General features: G+C 38.1%; 1 protein-coding gene and 1 long non-coding RNA gene across 17 annotated transcripts in view; one reads left to right on the top strand and one right to left on the bottom strand.

Moving 5' to 3' along the window:
- LOC141397003 (uncharacterized) overlaps positions 1-13,814 on the bottom strand; it is an 82,059-nt gene extending 68,245 nt beyond the window's left edge. The window contains exons 1-2 of one of the 16 annotated variants that reach the window (XM_073972762.1): positions 13,527-13,814; positions 12,857-13,039 (exon numbers count right to left, since the gene is read on the bottom strand). The gene's annotated coding sequence lies outside the window, so the exon portion shown is untranslated. Of the gene's footprint in view, positions 1-12,856; positions 13,064-13,379 lie in introns of all 16 variants that reach the window. The other 15 variants (XM_073972767.1, XM_073972756.1, XM_073972755.1 and 12 more) reach the window with 15 other exon arrangements.
- Positions 13,815-16,477: 2,663 nt separating this feature from the next.
- Positions 16,478-18,882, top strand: LOC141397835 (uncharacterized). Its single transcript, XR_012411526.1, has 3 exons — positions 16,478-16,901; positions 16,962-17,196; positions 17,255-18,882. It is a non-coding gene; the product is annotated as an uncharacterized lncRNA (long non-coding RNA).
- The last annotated feature ends 2,403 nt before the right edge of the window (positions 18,883-21,285 follow it).

The raw sequence follows: 21,285 nt of genomic DNA, 5'->3' as shown, positions 1-21,285 counted from the left end.
GCTCTGTCTTTACCGGATTCACGCCAAGTCTGTTGGTGTGAGCCCAGCGTGAGAGTTTGGCAAGTGCTCTTTGCATTAAATCAGATAATGTGGACAGAAATTTCACGCTAATCAGGATGACCACATCGTCCGCATAAGCAACTACCTTAGTTCCTAGATTGTCGAATTCCCTGAGTATCCCATTTATCACCAATAGCCAGAGCAAGGGAGATAAGACTCCCCCTGAGGTGTGCCTCTGGTGACAGATCTAATAGAGCTCTCCCCAATATTTGAATTGATAAGCCTGCTTCTAAGCATGCTATCAATCCAATCTATTAGGATAGAGGGGACACCCAGCGATTCTAGAGAGGAGTGGATGGATTCGAGTTTCACGTTGTTAAAGGCACCCTCTATATCCAGAAAGGCAGCCAAGGTGATTCTCGTCTAGGACACCGGTCATACGTGGAATTCAGGAACAACAAGTCGAAGCTACGTAGAATGAAACAAAATGTTCCAGAAGATAGGATGATCTTTATCTCCGGAACTGTTTAACCTCTAACTCTTCTGTATTCCAACTCCTCCAGACGGCATAAAGATCGTAATGTAGGCGGAAAAATGTGTGATCTTGGCTCTCACTGCACCTTTACTGCCCTGCCAACCCTACTCAACTAACTCCAGTAGCTTTGTGATTACAATTCATGAAAGCAGCCACATTCCTAGGCCTGGAGATAGAATAACAGTCGAATTATGTAGGAAAAAGAACATACAATCATATCATATGCTGCTACAACAACAAGAACTTCCCACTTGATTTTCAATTGGATACCAAAATAGAATTAAGTAGAATGATATTCAGTGTTCGCAATTTGTACATGTTTATTAGTTTATTTTTATTTATTTATTTATTTCAAATATTTATTATAATAAAAAATTACAATAAAATTATATAAAAAATAGCACTAGCATCTAAGGCTATCGGCTATGTTTATTAGTTTCTCTTCTCTGCGAACCGGAATTCCTCATAAAGTGCAGGTGTTTTAAAGTGCTTCCATCTGGAATATGCTAGTTGGAAGCAGAAAGATACTAATAAAGACACACCTGTTCGCCAATCATCAGGATTTCGTGAACATTTTAGTGGTTTGGTTTAGACAAAAAGCTGTTTTAAAATGTGTTCACCGCTTTAAGTAGTCAGAAATAGTTATTTTCGTTGCTAAAATCCAAATGGAACCAGTCATAGGCGGAAAGCAGATCAAAAGTTTCGACATGGTTTTGTTTTGCTTAAAAAAAAAAAAAACAACAAACTCATGGCAATGCATTCGCTAAGGTTGACAGCGCTAACCAGGTTTCTAGTGTATATTGTGAATTTAGCTCTAAAGCAGCTCTTCGTTTAAGGTTATACCCAATGTCCACTAAAATTATTGATGTTTAAATGCTATTTATTAAACTTTGTACTTTGGTTGGTATCTTCCACTTGGTTTCACAACTAGTACTATGGCCAAAACTTATTAAAAGCTGGTTGACAATTTGGTTCCTCAAAGGTTGATCTCAAAATGATTTTATTGAGTTTTTGTTTTTTTGCTTTAGTGCTTTTGAGAAGCGACATTCTCGTCTAGTACACTGTTTCTTAAAACGGTATAGCAAAAGTAGTAAATACATTGTTGTAATAAAATAGTTTGATTATTAACTATGTACAGGGTTGCATAGAAATATTTACAAGTTGAACAGAGTTGTGTGGAATATGTTTTTTTTTCCTTTATTCATTCCACTTGGGAACATAGGGCATTTACAAGAAAATTTCATTCTATTCTATTGTTACAAATACATTTAACTTCTTCCCACGACTTATTCATTCTTTTTAATTCCATGGAAACTGTTCTGCGCCAAGTGTTCTTCGGCCGACCTGGACGTCTACTGCCTTGGGGGTTCCAGTCTAAAGCAATTCTAGAAATGATGTCGGGACTTTTTCGCAGGGTGTGGCCTATCCACTTCCACTTTTTTCTTGTGATCAGGCGTTTAATGGGTTCTTCATTAGTTTTATTCAATAGTTCTACATTGGAAGTTTTATTTGGCCAAAAGATGCCGCAAATTCTTCTTAAGCATTTGTTAATAAATGCTTGTAGTGTGTTGATAGTTGAATTTGAAATCAGCCAGGTTTCGCTCCCATATAACAAAATAGATTTTACGCACGCGTTAAATATGCGCAGTTTTGTTTGTAGGGGAAGATGTTGTGACCTCCATGTTTTGTTAAGACGACCAAACACAGATCTATCTTTATTTAGCCTACTGTTGACGTCTTCTTCCACTCCTCCGTCAATTTCCATGAAACATCCTTAGTAGCAGAATGATTTCACATATTGTAGTGGCTCGTTGTTTATTTTTATTTGGTTGTCCATTGAATAATTCAAGCGCATTGCATGCGTCTTTTTTGTGTTTATTTCGAGGGCAACCTCTTTTGCTCGAAGAACAAGTTAATTTACTTTCTCCTGCATATCGTTGAACTTATGCGACATGAGGCAAATATCGTCTGCAAAGTCCAGGTCCTCTAGATGACGATGAAGTGTCCAAACGATTCCTCTTTTCTTCGATGAAATCTTCTCCATGATATCGTCGAGAACGACCGCAAAGAGCAGTGGGGATAAGGGACAACCTTGTTTCACCCCGGCGTTGGTTGTGAAAGGCTCGCTAATTGTGTTGCTGTGCTTGACTTGTAATGTTGCGTTGTTATACATTGCCTTTATGATGTTTATAATCTTCGTCGGTACCCGTTTTTTTTTTTTGCAAAGCGGACCAAATTGCACTTCGTTTAATAGAATTGAATGCTTATCAAAAATCTAAAAAACGAGATAAAGTGGAGTTCGCCATTCTATAGACTGCTCTATTATTACACGCAGGGTGTTTGTCTGATCAACGCAGCTACGATGTGGGCGGAACCCGGCCTGTTCATCACGTAATGTTCCTTCAATAGGCTGCAATCTCTAGTTTATAATGATTGCAATTATTTGTAAACAGTGTTAAGTAGGGTGATTCCCCGCCAGTTGTCACATTGTTTTAGGTCACCTTTCTTTGGCAGTTTAATTATAGTACCTTTCGTCCATGCGCAAGGCAGCCTTTCATTGGACCATGCCTCGTTTATGTGGGTGTGTATAATTTTTGCCGATGTTGTAGGGTCCACTTGTAATAATTTGGGTGGTATGCCATCTTCTCCTGGCGCCTTGTTCCTTTTCAATTTATTAATTGCTGTTGCAATTTCTGATATTGTGGGGGCATTTGTGATAATGGAATCGTCTGGCATTTGATTTCCATAGTTTTGCTGGTGGTTAGGCTTGCAATCGTCACCGTCCATGTTGCTTATGACTTCGAAGTGCTGCTTCCATCGTTTCGTTTGCTCTTCGACATTTGTGTACGGATTTGTGAGTTATTTGAAAGGCGCTTTATTATTTTGTGGAGTTCTTTCATATTGTTTGATCCTGCTGCTGCTTCCGCTTCTTTGGTCATTGCTTCTGGGAAGTTCCTTTTGTCATTTCTCGCCGATCGTTTTACCATTTTCGCGACGGCTTTATATCGTTCCTTGCTTTGTACATCTCCTAAAGCCTGTTGTTTTAGACATTTCCGTTCGTGGATTAGGTTCCAGTTGTAGTCGGGATTTTGATTTTCCAGTTGTAGTCTGGATTAAGATTGATTTTGAGCGTTGCCACTACGAGCTCGTGGTCGCTATCAATATCGGCACTACGTTTGGTGCGCACATCTATGAGGGAACCGCTCCATTTTCTGCGGATGCATATATGTTCAATTTGATTTTGTGTATTGCCATCTGGAGATGTCCATGTGTATTTGCGTATCCGTTTATGTGGGAATATAGAGCCACCTATTACCAGCTGCGCTGCCTGGCAGTGTTCCACAAGCCGTTCGCCATTGTCATTCATAATACCCATGCCGTGTTTTCCCATGATGAAAGATAGTCCTTCGTTTTCACAACCGATTTTAGCGTTGAAGTCGCCAAGTATGATCAGTATGTCTCTATTGGCAATTCCGTTTATGTACAAGCTTACATACTTCAGCTCGATTTTTATTTATTTTTTTTTTTTACCAAAAATGACTTAAGTAAGAATGTAATGCTGCTAGGTGGTGTTTTTGGCCAAACACCAATAAACTTCACCGAAACTTCATAAAGAGATAACTTTATTTCGGAAGTTCTTCTTCAAGAGTTCATACTTCATCTCTTGTTGTAGCATTGCGAGATTTTTCTTTTGAATAATTCGCTATTCTTAAATTGTATTGTATTTTACCACATATTTTGTCCCACTAAAAAAAATCCCATAATTTGTGTCGTTCTATTCCCGACACTACCATTAAATTTTAATTGTTTATGGGTTAGTAGCTGCTTAGTTTTTTCTGCATTTGCCGGATGTCTTCTGATTTGGCAGTAGTTCAAAAGCCAAATAAACGATTGACACGAAACGATTTGCTTTGTTTGGTTGGTGAATGAGGGATTTTTATGTGGCTGTTTATTGTTGTTGGTTGCCATCAATTGTTTGGCAAGGTTTTCATAAATCTACGACCCGTATCCACCCACCTTATATGCAAAAAAATAATGGCAAATAAACTAAAGTAAAAAGCGTTCCCACAAATTATTTTAGTATGTAAAAATGTATTTACAATAGGGTTCCTAACTAGGCGTTTACACCAGACAATTTGTCTTCAAAAACAACTCTGCGAATGCTTGTTTTTCGTAATATTTATAATTTTTTACATGCAAATGATCTAGAGGGGAGCAGCTGCCCCTCCATATATATTCCTGGCTACGACCATGTCCTATTGTGATTGATCCTTACATTTTAAAAGTTTAACAGATAAAATACACCTCTGTAAAATATATATAATACTACTAATGTAAACAACTACGCACTACCAAATTTATCAAGCCATGCCAGATGAGAACATCGCTTCTCACAAGTAGAAGCTAAGCAGAACGGAATTCAATAAATTCGTTCATTCTTGTGTAGCAGTTTGAACACTATACATCAACCTCAATGCTTCCTTAAGTATATGAAACCGATAGCAGTGCATCATCCGCAATACAGGCAGTGAATCAAACAAAAAAATATCCGCCACCGCTTTGTTTCACTGGCGGCGCAACGTATGGCAATATAAAGCCAACTCTAAATACCAACTTTAATGCTTTCATAGAAAGTACATGATACCAGTAACGACGAATCGTCCACAATACAGAGAGTGAATCAACCAAATAATCTATAAAAATCGTGTTCTTTATTGACGCCCAAACTCAGTGGCCATGTAACACTACCACTCTCTACCATCAACAGCCGAGGGGACTCGTAATTCTTGGAAGCACACAATATTCGCAATCGTCTTGTTTCACAGACGACCTACACAGATGGCCATATAAGACGAAGGTTCATTTCTGTAGAACAATTGAACGCTACAAAATATGTTTGGGACATATGTTAGGGAGGCCCTGTTTTTCCTCCGTGTAGAGATGTAAAAGTTTTAGGAGGATATTTTTAACGTAAGGATTATCCGTGAAAGGTCTTTCCTGTCTTATAATATCAAGTACTTGCAAGTACCTTTTAATTGCGAAATCAATGAACAGACCTGTTGTTTTGTGGCCTTTTCAACAGCGACTGATAAAAGAGAATAAAAATGTGACAGCAACACCAGTGAATGCTCGTGTACAGCATTGCTCTACAAATTGACGTGCGAATACTTCCCTCACATCCCGAAATTCTCAATAATTGCCCACAATTCAATTTTAAAGAAATTCTATAAAATGTACACCCAGAATATGTAAATTTCTCCTCCTGCTATTCTTGGTTTGATAAACGTCAATAGATTAACTCCTTAGAAAAAAAACAATATAAACAAAAGAAAAAAAAAACTAATTTAAAATGCATGTGGGTGACACAAAATCAAGGTTAACAACAATTATTAGCTGATGATAGGGTGATGAGTTCGGTGGAGCCTGCCTTAGAAGTAAACAAATCCTGCTGATTACAGTTTCTTTAATATCAAATGGGGAGAATTTTTTAATATCTGTATAATAAGAAGAAAAACAATTACAATGTTTGCATGTCATCACAATTATAACGCCCACAAATATAATTTTATGCAGCCAAGGAAGAATGTAGATGTGTATATAAGTGTGTGGGTTAGTTAATAGTAAGAACAGTGTTATAAAATTTACGCTTAAAACAACAGAAGCGAAGATTGTGTGCTTTATTCACTGTCTGTAGGTAGAAGATGCGCTATTAATGGATTCATGTATTTTGGGGATGCATTGAAGTTGATATGTAATGTTCAATGTGTGCTGCAGGAGAAGGTATGAACGTGGTACATGGCCATTGTGTTGGGCGCCAATAAAACAAAAGACTGAGATTGTTTGACCTACTCTCTGTATTAATTTTGAAGCACTATTATCGGTTACATATACTTGAGGAAACATTGTAGTTGATATGTAGTGATCAATTTGCGCTGCAGGAATGAATCATCGTGTTACACGGCCCACGTTGGGCGCCAATAAAACAACACATTTGCGAATATTGTATCCTTGATTCACTCTCTGTAGGTAGAGGAAGCACTATTACAGGTTCCATGTACTTGAGGATGCACTGAAGTTGATATATAGTGTACAGGAAAGGAATGTCGTAGTACAGGGCCACTGAGTTGGGCTTTAAAAAACCAAAGGATCGCAAAGATTGTTTACTTAAATCAGTCTCTGTATTGTTCTTGAAGAATCATTGAAGTTGATATGTAGTGTTCAATGTGCGCTAGAAAAAGGAAAGTCGTGGTGCATAACTACTGTGTTGGGCGCCAATAAAAAAAGATTTCTTTGATCGGTTGCTTGATTCACTCTCTATATTACTGGTGATGTAGAATTATCGGCAACACCTTCTTGAGGAAGCATTGAAGTTGATATGTAGTGTTCAAATTGTTCTACAGGAAAGGAATGATTTTATTGAAACCAGGTCATATAGTGGTGGTTGTGTGGGTTCGAATCTTCGGCTTTTCTTTTTCACTTGCAAAAAAGCTTCGATCATTAAGCTGGACTCTAATTATCTTCGCCCTAATAGGCAAAATTTTCAAATAAATAAAAATTAGCCTGGTGTTTTATCCCACGTGCTGGAAAAACATATAAAAAGTGTTATCATGGCGTGTTAGCGTACAGAGCCGAACTGCACTAAAAAGCGTTTGTCGTGGAAGCCATAAAGGTTAAATGGGGAAAAGCTCTCCACTGTAAAAAAAAAAAACATTGCAAGTGAGAGAGAGAAGCCACTCAACAGCCGATATGTCTTATGATCTGCTACCAACAGCGAAACCAAGTCACATAGTGGTGGTTTTGTGGGTTCGAATCTTCGGCTTTCCTTTTTTACTTGCAACAAGTCTTCGATCATTAATGTTTGTGAAAATAAATTCGTAAACAACTCCAGCGCCCATTTTCATTTAGACGCTTACCAACATTGAAAATCTTCGTACGATAAAAACACGAATTTAAGTACATATAAAATCAAATTATAAATAAAGTTAATGCAAAAATGCATTATTAATATTACCAAAAATATGTCAACATTTTGGGACCCGAGATATCGGTCATTTTATATATGTATATGCAGAAGGGCCCCTATTGTAAATGGTATGTTTCTCAGGAACGGCTCTGCGTGCCATATAGTGACATATACCATACGATAGGTAATCAAAATACCTATCCGACAGCACCCGAAATATATCCCAAGACATTTTGGGAACCAAGATATAAGCCCATTTTATATATTCCGGCGAAGGGGACATATAGTAAATAACCTGTTTCGCAGGAACGGTTCCACTTTTTCATATATACCATACGATAGGTTATCAAAATAACTATCCGACAGTACACGATATACCACTATATCTGTGCTCAGTTTGTCACATCCGCATCTTCACCCACATCCAACCTTCGGTGAGATGCAATAGATGTCAGGAGTGGGTACATCTAAGGGGTTGCTCTGGACTCGTCCACGTGAGGGACTACGACAGGGACTATATTGCTGCATGCTGTGTGAACACAGTCCCCAGTGAGTCGTCGTCGGATTACGAGACTCCCTCGTCGTCTGATTACGAAACTCCCCCGCAGTCCCCTCGACAACAACCGCACACGCAGCCTTTAACACCAGCCGTTGTTGTCCCAATCCCCGAAAATGCAGCCTTTTTGCAATTGAATTGTAATGGACTCCGAGGTAAGATCGAGGAAATAGTAGATTTTATGAGTCGGAAGAACATCAAGGTCGCGGCGGTGCAGGAAACCAAGCTGAACAACAACCACAGCTTAGAGCATTGTGATGGTTACAATGTTCTGAGGAAAGATCGCACCAGAAGTGGAGGTGGGGGATTGGCTTTCCTATTGCACCAGTCTGTCCAACACAGACCTATCTCGCTTGAGCCTGTCTCTAATGACCCGTACATGGAATGTATGGGGGTAGCAGTCAGGTGTGGAGCTGCCGAGATAGAGTTGCTGAATGTATACATCCCGCCGAGAAATAGATGTATCCCTGATTATAGGCTTGACATTAGCCCGCTCTTGCAAGGCCATACTCGTCTGGTCCTGGGGGATTTTAATGCGCATCATGAGATGTGGCTTTCGGCCCTCGGAAACGACCAGAGAGGTACAGCGCTGGCTGAGCAGATTTATAGCTCTACGTTTTGCACGGTCAATGAGGACGCAATACCAGAATTAGAGGAGAGTGTCACAGTTCGCCTGACATAACCATCGTGTCACCTGGTCTGACAAATGACGTTACCTGGCAATCCGTCATTTCCCTTGGATCAGACCATCTCCCCATAATTGTCTCCATTAGCAGACCACCCGACTTCATCACCTCTGAACGCCGCACGTTCGTCAATCATAAAAAAGGTGATTGGCCGAGTTTCAGAGAGTTCACCAATCACCGCTTCAGAGAATTGCCCAATCCTTCTGATTTTCGGGTAGCGGAAAGGACGTTCCGGGACATCATCACTGCTGCAGCCGCTCGCCATATCCCTGTTGGTCGAATACCCGAAGTAACACCTAATTTCCAAGCAGAGGCGACGGAATTAGCAAATGAGCGTGATGAGCTTCGTCGTATCAACCCCAATGAATGAGAGTATTACGTCGCATCAGATATCTTCCTGCCGAGAATGAACCACCACAATTTACAATGGATGATGTTGCCAATGCCATCAGGAACGCTAAATCATCCAAAGCGTTGGGCCCTGATGGAATCTCCATGGTAATGTTGAAGCAGCTGGATGAGCCGGGAGTCGAGTATCTCACCAAAGTCTTCAATTTGTCGCTAGCCACCCTCGTTGTTCCCGATGTCTGGAAAATGGGCAGGGTGGTCCCACTACGGAAGCCAGGCAAGGATGCCAGCAAAAGTGAGTCGTACAGACCGATTTCGCATTTGTCGCCCGTAGCAAAGACACTTGAGGCCTTGCTCCTCCCCAGTATCAGAAATAGCTATCAAGTTGCCGATCATCAACATGGATTTCGTAAGCACGACAACAGCGCTGCACGCCATTACCACATATATCTGTAAAGGACTCAACCAGAGACGGCCGTGCGATAGAACAGTGATGCTGGCGCTTGACTTATCAAAAGCCTTTGATACAGTCAGGCACTTCAAGCTGTTTGAGGACATTGAGCAGACAACCCTCCGGCCAAGCTTGAAACGTTGGATAGTCAATTATATGTGTGGACGACAGTCGTACGTGGAATTCAGGAATAAGAAGTCCAAAACCCGTAGAGTGAAACAGGGAGTTCCCTAAGGTGGGGGTAATATCTCCGGAACTGTTTAACCTCTACCTTTCCTGTATTCCACCCCCTCCAGACGGCATTGAGATCGTGACGTATGTGGATGATTGCACGATGCTGGCGTCGGGTACCTATCCTGATGACATCTGTGAGAGACTGAACAACTATTTAACCGATCTTACCACCTTTTTCCATTCGAGGAATATGCAGATTTCCCCCACAAAATCTACAGCCACTCTGTTCACCACATAGACAGCCCAGTTTGGACGTGAGTTTAAGGTCGTGGTCGACGGTAGCAGAACTCCGACCACAAACTGCCCTAAAATTTTAGGGGTCACATTCGACACTACATCCAGGTCGTGCGCACACGCCGCAGCTATCTGCGACAAGTTGAAAAGCAGGAACAAGGTCCTCAAGTCCCTGGCCGGCAGCTCTTGGGTTGCAGATAAAGAAACCTTGTTGGCCACATATAACGGGATAGGTCGGTCTGTGGTAAGCTATGCGGCTCCAGTCTGGTCCCCGAGATTGAGTGATTCGAACTGGAAAAAGATTCAAACTTGCCAGAATGCCGCCCTGAGAACAGCGACAGGGTGCCTCCTCAAATCTTCAGTGGACCATCTACATGAGGAGGCAAAAATTCTTCCTGTAAAGCAACACAATGAGATGCTTTCGTTGCAGTATCTGCTTGGATGTTATCGTGTGAACCATCCCAATCACCATCTTGTGGGTAGGCCCGGCCAATTCAGGGAGATCAGGAAGGATATCCATGCTCTAGAGGGAGATGTCCAACGATACAGGAGAGAACCCCTAGATCAACAAGCATATCAAGCAGGATTGAATAGCATTCACACGGACGCAGTTGCCAAGGCCTTAAGCAATTATAGTGTGAATAAAGTACTCGGAGTACATCCTCCATCTATCGCAGCTGAGGAGCGTCGGCTGCCACGACAAACCAGAGTAGTTTTGGCTCAACTACGCTCGGGATATTGCAGTCGCCTAAATTCGTATTGGGCGGAAATCGATCGAGCCGTGCAAGACATATGCCCAGTATGCGGCATGGGCCCGCACGACACACAACACCTTTTTAACTGCCCCGCCAAACCTACCCATCTAACTCCAGTGGATCTGTGGCTACATCCCATCGAAGCAGCCACTTTTCTGGAACTGGAGATAGACCCAGAGCCAGATTGAACAGAGGAACGAACAAATAAACATAACAAAAACACTGTTACAACAACAACAACAACAACCTTATTTTGGTAGCTAACTTCGTGCAATATTCGAAACTATAAACAATTTAATGTTAGCAATTTTTGTAGGCATCATAAAAGATTTACAGAATTCCCCTACTGATTTACTGATATTTTTCAAGCATTATTAAGGCAATAATCGTGGGTTTAAAAAAAAGAATAGGCTTAAAGAAATATTCGTGAATTTTTTTAAATATTTTTAAGGAAATATTCGAGGATTTTTTAAAAATATTTCTAAGGGATGAATTTTAAAGAATATTTTAAGGAAATATTCGTGTAATACGGCGTTTATATTATAGTTTTTTGCAGGGTTAACCTTCTTTATGAGGATTTGTTTGAAGTATATACAATGGAAATGACATTTGAAACCCAGACCCACTGGGTTAACCTTGTTATATATAAACGGCCTATAATGCTTCAAAAGTCTCAAAAACATAAACAATTTTAAGTTTTCTCGCAAAAGATATTCACGGCGCTAAGTGGGTTAAACATGTTATAAGCGTGTAGTCTAATATGCGTTTTAGGCAATGTTTAACCTTCTTTATGAGGATTTATTTGAAATATAGACAATGGAATTGACATTTGAAACCCAGTGGGTTTATTAAATCCGGTTATATATAAACGTATTATTAGGGGTTGATGTGTGTCCAAGTCCGTTTAATAAAAACAGCTGTTTATCAGTTCAACTAGTTCACTGGACCATTTCAGTGAACGGGATTGAGCAAATCGGTTAACCGTGATATTTATACGTTTTGAGGCTGACTACTGACATCTGGCAGATATTTTTCATATTTTGCCTATCTACCTTACCTACCCACTGTGCTTCTTTCACATAAGATAACATGAATAATAAATCATCCATTAAAAACCTTTATCAACAATTGAAAAGTGATAGCAAATTAAAAAAAATGTGTCAAATAATTTTTTATTATCATCAAATATGAGGGGAAATTAAATAACAAATATATTCGTGAATAATCAAATGCAAAGAAAGCAAAATCACATTTATTTAATCTCACATAAAATATAGAGGTGCGTTGGTCGTGATTATGTTACTCTGAGAGGGAGAAAGGGAAGGAACTCTGTATGTAGGTAAGTGACTGACTGTTGTCAAAGTTTTGTGTCGCCAAATTTTTCGTATAAAATGTTTGTTTTTGTTGTTTGCCAGACAAACGACTGCAAAGAATCTTCAGAGGAATCAAAGTGAAGATGTTGATAATGTTAGAAGATGGTACATAGGTAGATAATAAAGTCAAGTGATGCTGCTAATGACGATGATAATCGGGATACATAGGTATGCTGATGTTTTTGTTTGTTTAATTGTGTATTTTTAGAACATTTTGTTATTTTAGATGCCAACAAATTTGACACAAGAGTAATAAAGAATAGAAAAGAACAAAACAAACATCATCATTCTACAGAGCAGGCAAAAATGAAGGTCAACATACATACATACATTCATAGTCATATTCAGATGATAGAAATGGCAAAACAAAAAGAAATTTAAAAAAAATCAAATGTTCTTCTTTATTTTTCTTCTTTTGCGACAACAGAGAAGAAAGTGAGGTAGATGTTACTTATACCGCCCAAGAGTAAACGCGTGTTAGGGGCCAGCAGCCAAACAGGCGAGCCAAGTCGTATCATCATATTTGTGTTGTATTTATAAAATGACCTACATAATTAATAATGAAAAAGCAACAAAAACAACCAACCCCCAAAATTTACAATTTCTTACAAACAAACAAAAAATCAAGAAAATAAAACGTCTGTCTGCCTCCCACTTGACCCACCCGACGTACATATTATCCCAAAGAGAAAAAACAACAAGAAATCAGGCAACACTCACAATTTAACACACCATACAGATTTACAGTTGTGTATTTCCTCTGTCTATCCGATTGTTGTTTGTTTATTTATTAGCTGATTCGCTGCTGCTGTTGGGCACTGCTGCAATGTTAAATGTTTGTTTTGTTTGTTGTTGTTTTGCATTCGCACTACTTTATTTGGTTTTCCTATTATGACATATTGACTGAATTTGCAACAAAAACACTATCTTCATAAAAATTTAAAATCAACACACAAAAAAATTATACACTTTCTTATTCTTTTCTATTAAATTTCTTAGCCAGCTCCCCATTTGTTCTGCGACTGCGGCGTTTTTAATTGGAGCAGAGAATACAACGCTTTCAAACTTGTCGTGTTTTCTCTACTCTCTCTCTCTGCTTTCCAAACAATAGCAAACACACTCTTTATTATCTATCTTCTTTCTTGGGGGACCTTTTTTTGCTTATATGTATTTTTGTTATCTTCTTTTTTGGATAATTTGCAAAAAGGGTTTGTTGTTGTTTTACACGTTTGCAAAAACCCACACTTTTTTTCGAATTTCTTGACGTTTGCAAATTTTTATTATTACACACTCGTAACTTTTATTGAAGCTCATTCATTATTTTCCCCCAAATCAAATGGAACCGAGGCCCTATACACTTGTTATTGTTATCAATATTCGAGGAGCCAACCATATGATGATTCCAATGATTCCACTTTTTCACACCACAATTAGTTTGCCTTGGTCACTACACACTCTTCCAAAGGGTCAATAACTTTAATTGGAAGCCCTTGAAAGAGAGGAAGTCATTTCCTTTGAGGTTCCCAACTTTATGGAGTTTCCTCAGCCAGCTATGTCAGCGCCGACAGTAGCCAAATTGCCATTCGCACAATATTATGGAAAAGGTATTTCTCGCGTGTTTTCAATACAATCGTCAAATGGCACGACATCAACTGTTTTTGAAAAACGCAAGTCGACTTTAGATTAATTCGATTAGTCTTCGACTTTTTTGTTCGAAACGTCTAAAAATCGAAAACGACTTTTGGTTAAAGAGAAAATCGATAAGTCGTCTTTACATTTTCGATTTTCCAAGGCACATTTACACTGCGTTTACACATGACAGGACTGTTGAGTACATGTCATGGTACAATAAAGTAGAGGTAGGCCAGGGGCTGGATTCTTGCTCTATGAAAATCTGAAATGAAAAATATTTTCTTTATAATTTTTTTCATTTGACATTTATTTCCTTTATAAAAGTTTTCATTTCAAATTTTCATAGAACAAGAATTGAGCCCCAGGTATAAAAATCGCTGAAAAATACAACCCTGCAGCCATGAGAATTCAGCTAGAATTCTTACAATATGCCAGTTCCAGAACCCGCAAGAAGTTTTTTTTTACTACGATAACAATTTTTCCTTTACGATATTGAGAACAATAGTAAACATTAGTGGATTTTTGCAGTACTGGAAAATACCATATATTTGTAATTTTTCCATTCCCGTACTTTTGGAATAAATTTCAATTAATATCAATAATTGTTCTATCGCAAGTATCTATTACTATTAAAAATTAACAATTTAATTTTGCCATGCAAATAAAAATAGTTTTCCCTTATTTTTAATTTTAAAATATAGTGTTGCATTAGAAGTTTTTTGTTGGAACAATTCACCGACAGCATAGGCCATAATAAGAAAAAAATTGTAATCAGCTGTTAGCTCTGGCCTACCTTATAATTATTCTACCATGGTTTCCTACCCAGCAAAAAGTTTGCATCCGCGGATGCAGTTGAATCATTACAAGTACCCTTGCAGTACACCTTCTCAGCAAAAAATGTTTGGAAGTAGTGCTATGCAGAGTTATAATTTCACAACATCTTTTGATGCAGTCCACATGGAGTTATGATAAATGCAGTCCGTTCGATACATTTCAGAAGCACTTAAAGATCCCTACAAGCACAAGCCAATTTGTTGATCCCTAAAAAATATGTCGCTGCCTTTTTTTCCGTAGGGGATGGAAGATACCAAGGAACGGTCCTGGCCGGCTTTAACATGGCAAAGCCCAGGATTTATCTTGCTCCCTCTTTCATCTCAAGTGGATACTGACCTCCCCGTGGTGTCACCTAGGTAACTGCCTTTAACACCAATATAGTGAGCTAACATGTGCCGCGCGTTCACCCATAAGAACGTTAAAAACTTGGGTTTGGGCGTCGCTTACTATGAAAAAACGAAAGAAAAGAAAAACCAACCCCTCTAAAGTTGACAAACCCCGCAAACGTTTAAAGGAATTTTAACGAATCTGCACCTGGAATTAGAGTTGTATAGTTCATGAACGAACTAATTCAATTGAACGATTCATTGAAAAGAGCGTATGAATTAGATGAATCGATATAGTTCATTATAGTTCACTGAACTATAATCAGTCGGTGACCGTACGATCAACGAACGAACGATTCGCAATCTAGTTCAACATGTCGTTCACAAATGCAAAGTGACGCCGTCGTCTGTTTTAAGTGATGCCTTCGTAGTGTGATGAGTTTGTTTACGGTTTGGATCAAAGTACAAATTATTGAGTAAACGAACACACCTATAAAGACATAACATATTCCAATATGTCGCATCCATTACCTATTGAAGTGCCTTGTTTTGGATCAGGCCTGCTCAAGGTGCGCACCTGAGCTGTCGGTGTGTGTCAATTTTCTCACACACACAATTTAAAAAGAGAGCTTTTGTTTTTGTTTTGAATATTTTCAAAATTAAAAATCAGTCTCTATTGAACATTCAATGAGGAAGGTTCTGTTTTCGAATTTGTCTATGAATTTATATGCGTACACTAAAAAAATAAATGAAGATACTGAATACGAATTTTTATTTGCCTAAAATTTTTACGGCAAATTAGAGTGTTTGGTTTGTCAACGCACTTTGGTTTGTCACGAACTTGATTTGCAACAAATTATAACATCAACAGTCACATTTGGTCAAAATAAAATAATTATTCTACTCTATATTTTGAAATATAAAATAAAAAAAAACTGTTACGATATTTCTCACAGTACACAGAGAGACAAAGGAAAATTGAAATTTGTGTATTTCAAAAGCAACACAATTACAAAATGTGTTTGTATGTGTCTGAGCAGGCCTGTTTTGGATAGAAAAAATAAAAAGAAGAAACGCACCCGACGCTCAAAGCTTTTTCAAAATGACAATTTCTACACACACAACCATGGCAGAACTACCAGGTAGTGGTATCACACCAGCTGATCGAATATGAAAAGTCAAATTCCTTTATAAAAAAAATTATTTTTGTTGTAATTTCCCCAACAACATAAAGAAAGTTTTGACATAACATATTCAAAATTTTACGATGCCACTACCTGTTAGTTCTGCCATGACACACAACATACGCTTTTTGCCAGCCACCTAAATGAAGTACGTTTTTTTTTTCTTAAATTAATACGAAGTTACAGGGTGTTTTTGTAAAAATGCTTGCCTGTCACACGAACCGTTCGTACTAAAACGTATACGTTCAAAATTTGGTTCTTGTAAAATTTTACGAACCATTCGTTTTTATCTGAAAGCTTTCGTCTATGTAGAGGCGCTTGTGATGTATTTCCGTTTCCTTAATTGTGTTCGTTTTCGCTTCAACGCATACATAGACATTTGATGGTAATGCAGTTTATGTTACCAAAGTCATCCATAAGATATGCTTTAGATAGCTGAATTTGGTTGGAAATAGATAATTGAGCCTAATTGTTCTTGGTTATAGTTTTGTTTCTTTCTTTGGTAGACATTTTGGAGATCGTTGTATTTCGTGCTCTTATTTATTGAATATTGATTTTTATGCCATTGGAATATTTCCGAGGATAGAAATAGAGGGTGTCAGGAGGCCATCTTCCTCATTTTTGCTTGGTCATTTAACAGTGAAAGTCTTGTGCATTGTGTTCATTGAATTTTCGAATAAATGTTCATCTGTTTGAAGCTTTGTTGTTGACAAACCGAGATAATAATTGATTTTATTTGAAATTAATGAGCTTCACCTTTTCATATGAACAAGCTTAATTGATAAACGTGTAAGTGGAGTTTGAAATACATGGGAATATACATGTTATAAAGAAAGTATAATTTTCTAGTGATTCCCAAGCTGAATTCTTTTGTTTTGCTTCTGCCAACTTGACCGCCGTTTCGCTGGAGTGCATACTCATCTTGATGTGCTAAATTCTGATCAAATTGAAATTACAAATTACACATAGTTTGATTGTTGCAAATTCTTTTGATAACCTCTGTATGTGCATACTTTTGTGTTATGTGCATGAGCATTGATGTACCCTATTTGGTCACTGTTTGGATTGGTTTTGTGTCGACAAGGTGAATATCGTAAATTGGACTCTCTCAAATGTATATTTCTCATTGTAATAATTTCCAGTTTTGTCATTAGATCAGTCAATACCCTTCGCAACACTAATAACAAGTTGGATAGTGAGTTCTCGCAGCCAAGATAATTCTGCATGATTCAGTACAGTCGTGGTTTTCTGTGTGGTCGCCCAACTTGTAATTCTAATTTCGTGGAGCTCGATTCATACCGGGAAAACACCCTTAAAGTTGTGTTCTGAAGGAGCAGATTTAATTTGCAGTGTCAAGTGTCCGCAGTGGAAGATAAAAACCTGGCGTATTTTTACTGGGAAAAAATTAATATCCTCAACAGTTCATCATTGCTAAATTGTTATTTTATAATTTCTGGCTAGTTAAGGTAGTGTGTGTGTACGAAAAAACTTCCATTTAGTGAAAGAAGAGGAAGAGAGCAAGCGATACTATAAATTCCGATAATTCAAATGCAAATATACAAGCTGAATCGATTGTGGTATTTGAACAAAAGTAAGAATTGTCCAGAAAATATTAAGAGTTCAAACATTATATGCCTTGAAGTATATTTTTTGTGCGTATATCAAGCTAACCTCAAAAAGCGTCATCATTATATTCACCAGGCATCTACCAATGAAAGGCCTTTCATCGAGGGAGCCCGAATAACGTAAGTTAATATTGTTCTCTTAATACTCATTTTTTATTGCGGGACAATCAATTTACTTCTCCTTTGTTTTGGTCTCAAATTATTTGGAAAGACTTGGTTTCTTTTACCGACACTAATCTAGTACCGTTATTCTATGAGAGAGATTGATTGTTCCCCAAAATAATTATTAATTTTGTTCAAACTACATATATATAAAAAAACTTAAATTATTTTTTTTGGTTAAGTTGAAAATATTTGCATTATCCTTTTCCCGGAAAGAAGGTTGACATTTTCTGTTTGAATGCTGCCATTGTATTTTTATAGGCATTACCAACCTGCGGTATGCTGTTGATGGCAACAGTTTGAAAATCATTGCCATAGTCCAGAGCGCATTCGAACAGAAACTGTTATACCTAGTGTTATTATCAAATTTGCTCTGAGAATTGGGTCGCCCATAATCTCTAAACATAGTTGTTTTTTTTTTTTTTTGTTCTCCCTTTGGAACTTATTTTGTCTAGTCTTTTTGTGCTTCTCCACCATTTATTTTTTGTTCCAATTTGTTAATATATTTTACCAGGTCATTGACCTAGCTTAAGCACCAGCTGTTACAGTTTTACAGTCACCTCTAGATTCTGTGCTGAAACGTACACACATATTCTTCAATTGAATATTAGTTAATCCTAGCTTTATATATATTTTTGTATTATGTCTAAAATTAGGAAGATGATTATTTTTATATTGGCTTATTATAATTCAAAATCTACATCGTCTTGAACAATCACCATATTTACCGTATGAGGTTAAAAAAAAAATGTTATTTTTTTGTAATTTAGTCATTAAATCAAAAATGAACTGAATCTCTACTTTTGTTTGACTTAACAAGGGACCAAGGGTTGGTGTAAGGGGGTACGGAATATGGGTTACCTTGGAATGTACAGTGGGCACCCGGTAACATGGTTGGGTGGGCAGTCGTTTGTGCAGCTTCATCAGCACAACGCAAATCAAGCTTTAGAGAATTAAAAATGTTTCCATCTTCTCATCTAAAAACAAATGCATGCTTTAACAATCTATCAAAATGTTTACTGTAGCAAATCTCCCACAGACTGTGGTAAGATCCCAATCCCACCGACGAGCTATAAGGCCGAGTATATGAGCATGCCACCGCCACTTTGTTCTGTGCTAGGAGTTGTACGAGGCTCATTCATGACCTCGTAAGGAAAAAAAAACTTTTGTTGCATGCTACATAAATAATTTTTGGCGCCCAACGTGGGGCCCGAGTGAGTTGAAATCATCTGTGGTCTATTTCAAATAGCAAAATAGCCTAATATAATGTATATTGTGTTACATCACTTGGTTCCAATTTCTTTCTTTATTTCCTTCTGTACTGAATTCTTTCGTCTTTCATATGTGGGGAAAACTTAGTATCCTTGGAACTTACAATTCATATAAGTCGTAGTACCGATGAATGTAACCAGATACGGTTATCCTTCTTCCTTATTAACTTCTTGAGAACTTGTTTTTAATTTTCTTTATTGATGGAAATCAGTTTTTCGGAACTACAGTTCTATAATTGACCTCATAAGGGAATTTATTGGCATTTTTTCTATTTTTTTACGATTTGGAAAATGTAAATGTTGTAGTGGATGTTTACTTCCAATCTAAATTGACTTTCTTTACTATACCTTTTCGCATTTCTGGGAACACATTTTTTTCTTTAAAGCTTTTTTTAACCCCTACTAATCTTTGGTTACCTTTAATAGTCAAACATACACACGCATTTATTTCGAATTTGGAAATTATTTCAGAAGTTTTGTAAAGATATTATAGATTTTGTCGTTGTTGTGAATCCGTCCTGTTATTAGAGTTGAAATTGTTCAGCGTTTCGACAGATTTACTTTGAAATAATTGTAGTCGTTGTCATATTTCTTGTCCTTAGTCAAGATGCCACTGACTAGAAGCGACGAAAACATACCTGCTGCATTAGCGGCTGAAGGAAACGAAACTATTTGTGGAGTTTGTAAAGGAAATATTGTGGATAAATCTAGCATGACTGAGTCTATCTGCAGACATTTATTTCATAGAGTCTGCATTTCCAATTATGTCAGAACTAATACGAATTGCCCTGTTTGTAACACTAGGATTTTGAAAGATAATTCTGCATCTACGTCACAGCAATCGAAGAAGAAGCCTACTTCACCTATGACAACAAGATCGTCATCAAAAGCGAAAACTTTTGATTCGAACAGGACAACTGAGTCCAATTCATCAACGGAAAATCAACAATCTTCTGAAGAGAGTCGTCCTCAAGCTGGAAATATGACATCTGAAGCGACCTCGGCGATGTCAAATGTTAATTTGAATAGCATAGAAGATGTGTTGACAAGAACGTTAGCTAAGCAGCAATCTCAATTTCTGTGCAATTTGACTGGTCAGATTTCAATGTTAGTTGAAGAGAGTTTAAGGTCGAATTTGTCTCGTTTGAACTCGAATCCTAATCCTAATCCTCTTTCGTCGTCGCCTAACATGAATAGAGTACCTGTAATGCAGACTCTACCAGATGTAGAACAAAGGACTCTTGAGCAATTGCTTGGGTTACCACCTTCTTCTGGGAATGCTGGTGCGAATCACAATAGCTCGTCCACAAGTAGGAACTTAGGAAATCGGTCTCATTCGAATGCCCCTTCCACTGTAAATGATTTACTTTTTAGACCTGACAAAGTGAGTCAAATCATGTTTAATTGGAAGTTAAAGTTTAGTGGAGGATCTAACTGTTTACCGGTGGATGCTTTCATATACAGGGTCGAAGCTTTAACTAACCAAACATTAAACGGCAATTTTGAAATATTATGTGGTAACGCTTCTGCACTCTTTGAGGGCAAAGCAAATGACTGGTTTTGGCGTTTTCACAAAACCGTCAACAATGTCACCTGGCCTGAATTATGTCTTGCGTTGAAACGCCAGTACAAGGACTCTCGAACCGATGTCGACTACAGGGAAATGATCCGAGATCGTCGTCAAAAGCCGAACGAGTCCTTTGATTCATTTTATGAGTCTGTTATAGATCTCGTGGATAGGCTCGATCAGCCCTTAAATGAAGCCACTTTTGTGGAGATTCTGAGAAGAAACCTCTTGCCTGACATACAGCACGAGATCTTGAATATGACCATTACCTCTATTGGTCAGCTCCGTGAGGTATGTCGGCGCAGAGAGTTCTTTATGCTGGATGTTCACCGAAAGCATGGTGTATCCACTAATAGAATGGGAAATTGGCAAAAACGCTTATCGGAGATTGGGATGGAGACAGGGCAACCCCCTGAAATGCTGACACCTGATGATGACGTTTCTGAGATAAGTCTGACGTGTTGGAATTGTCACAAAGTGGGACATAGATACCAAGATTGTCTGGCAGAAAGATCCGTCTTCTGCTATGGGTGTGGGGCTCCCCAAAC

The sequence above is a fragment of the Musca autumnalis genome, unplaced genomic scaffold (genome assembly GCF_047663935.1).
Source record: "Musca autumnalis isolate F117 unplaced genomic scaffold, ASM4766393v1 scaffold_3, whole genome shotgun sequence".
Classification (NCBI taxonomy): domain Eukaryota; kingdom Metazoa; phylum Arthropoda; class Insecta; order Diptera; family Muscidae; genus Musca; species Musca autumnalis.
The sequence above is the reverse complement of the archived record's forward strand: the minus strand, read 5'-3'. Positions and strand labels throughout refer to the sequence as shown.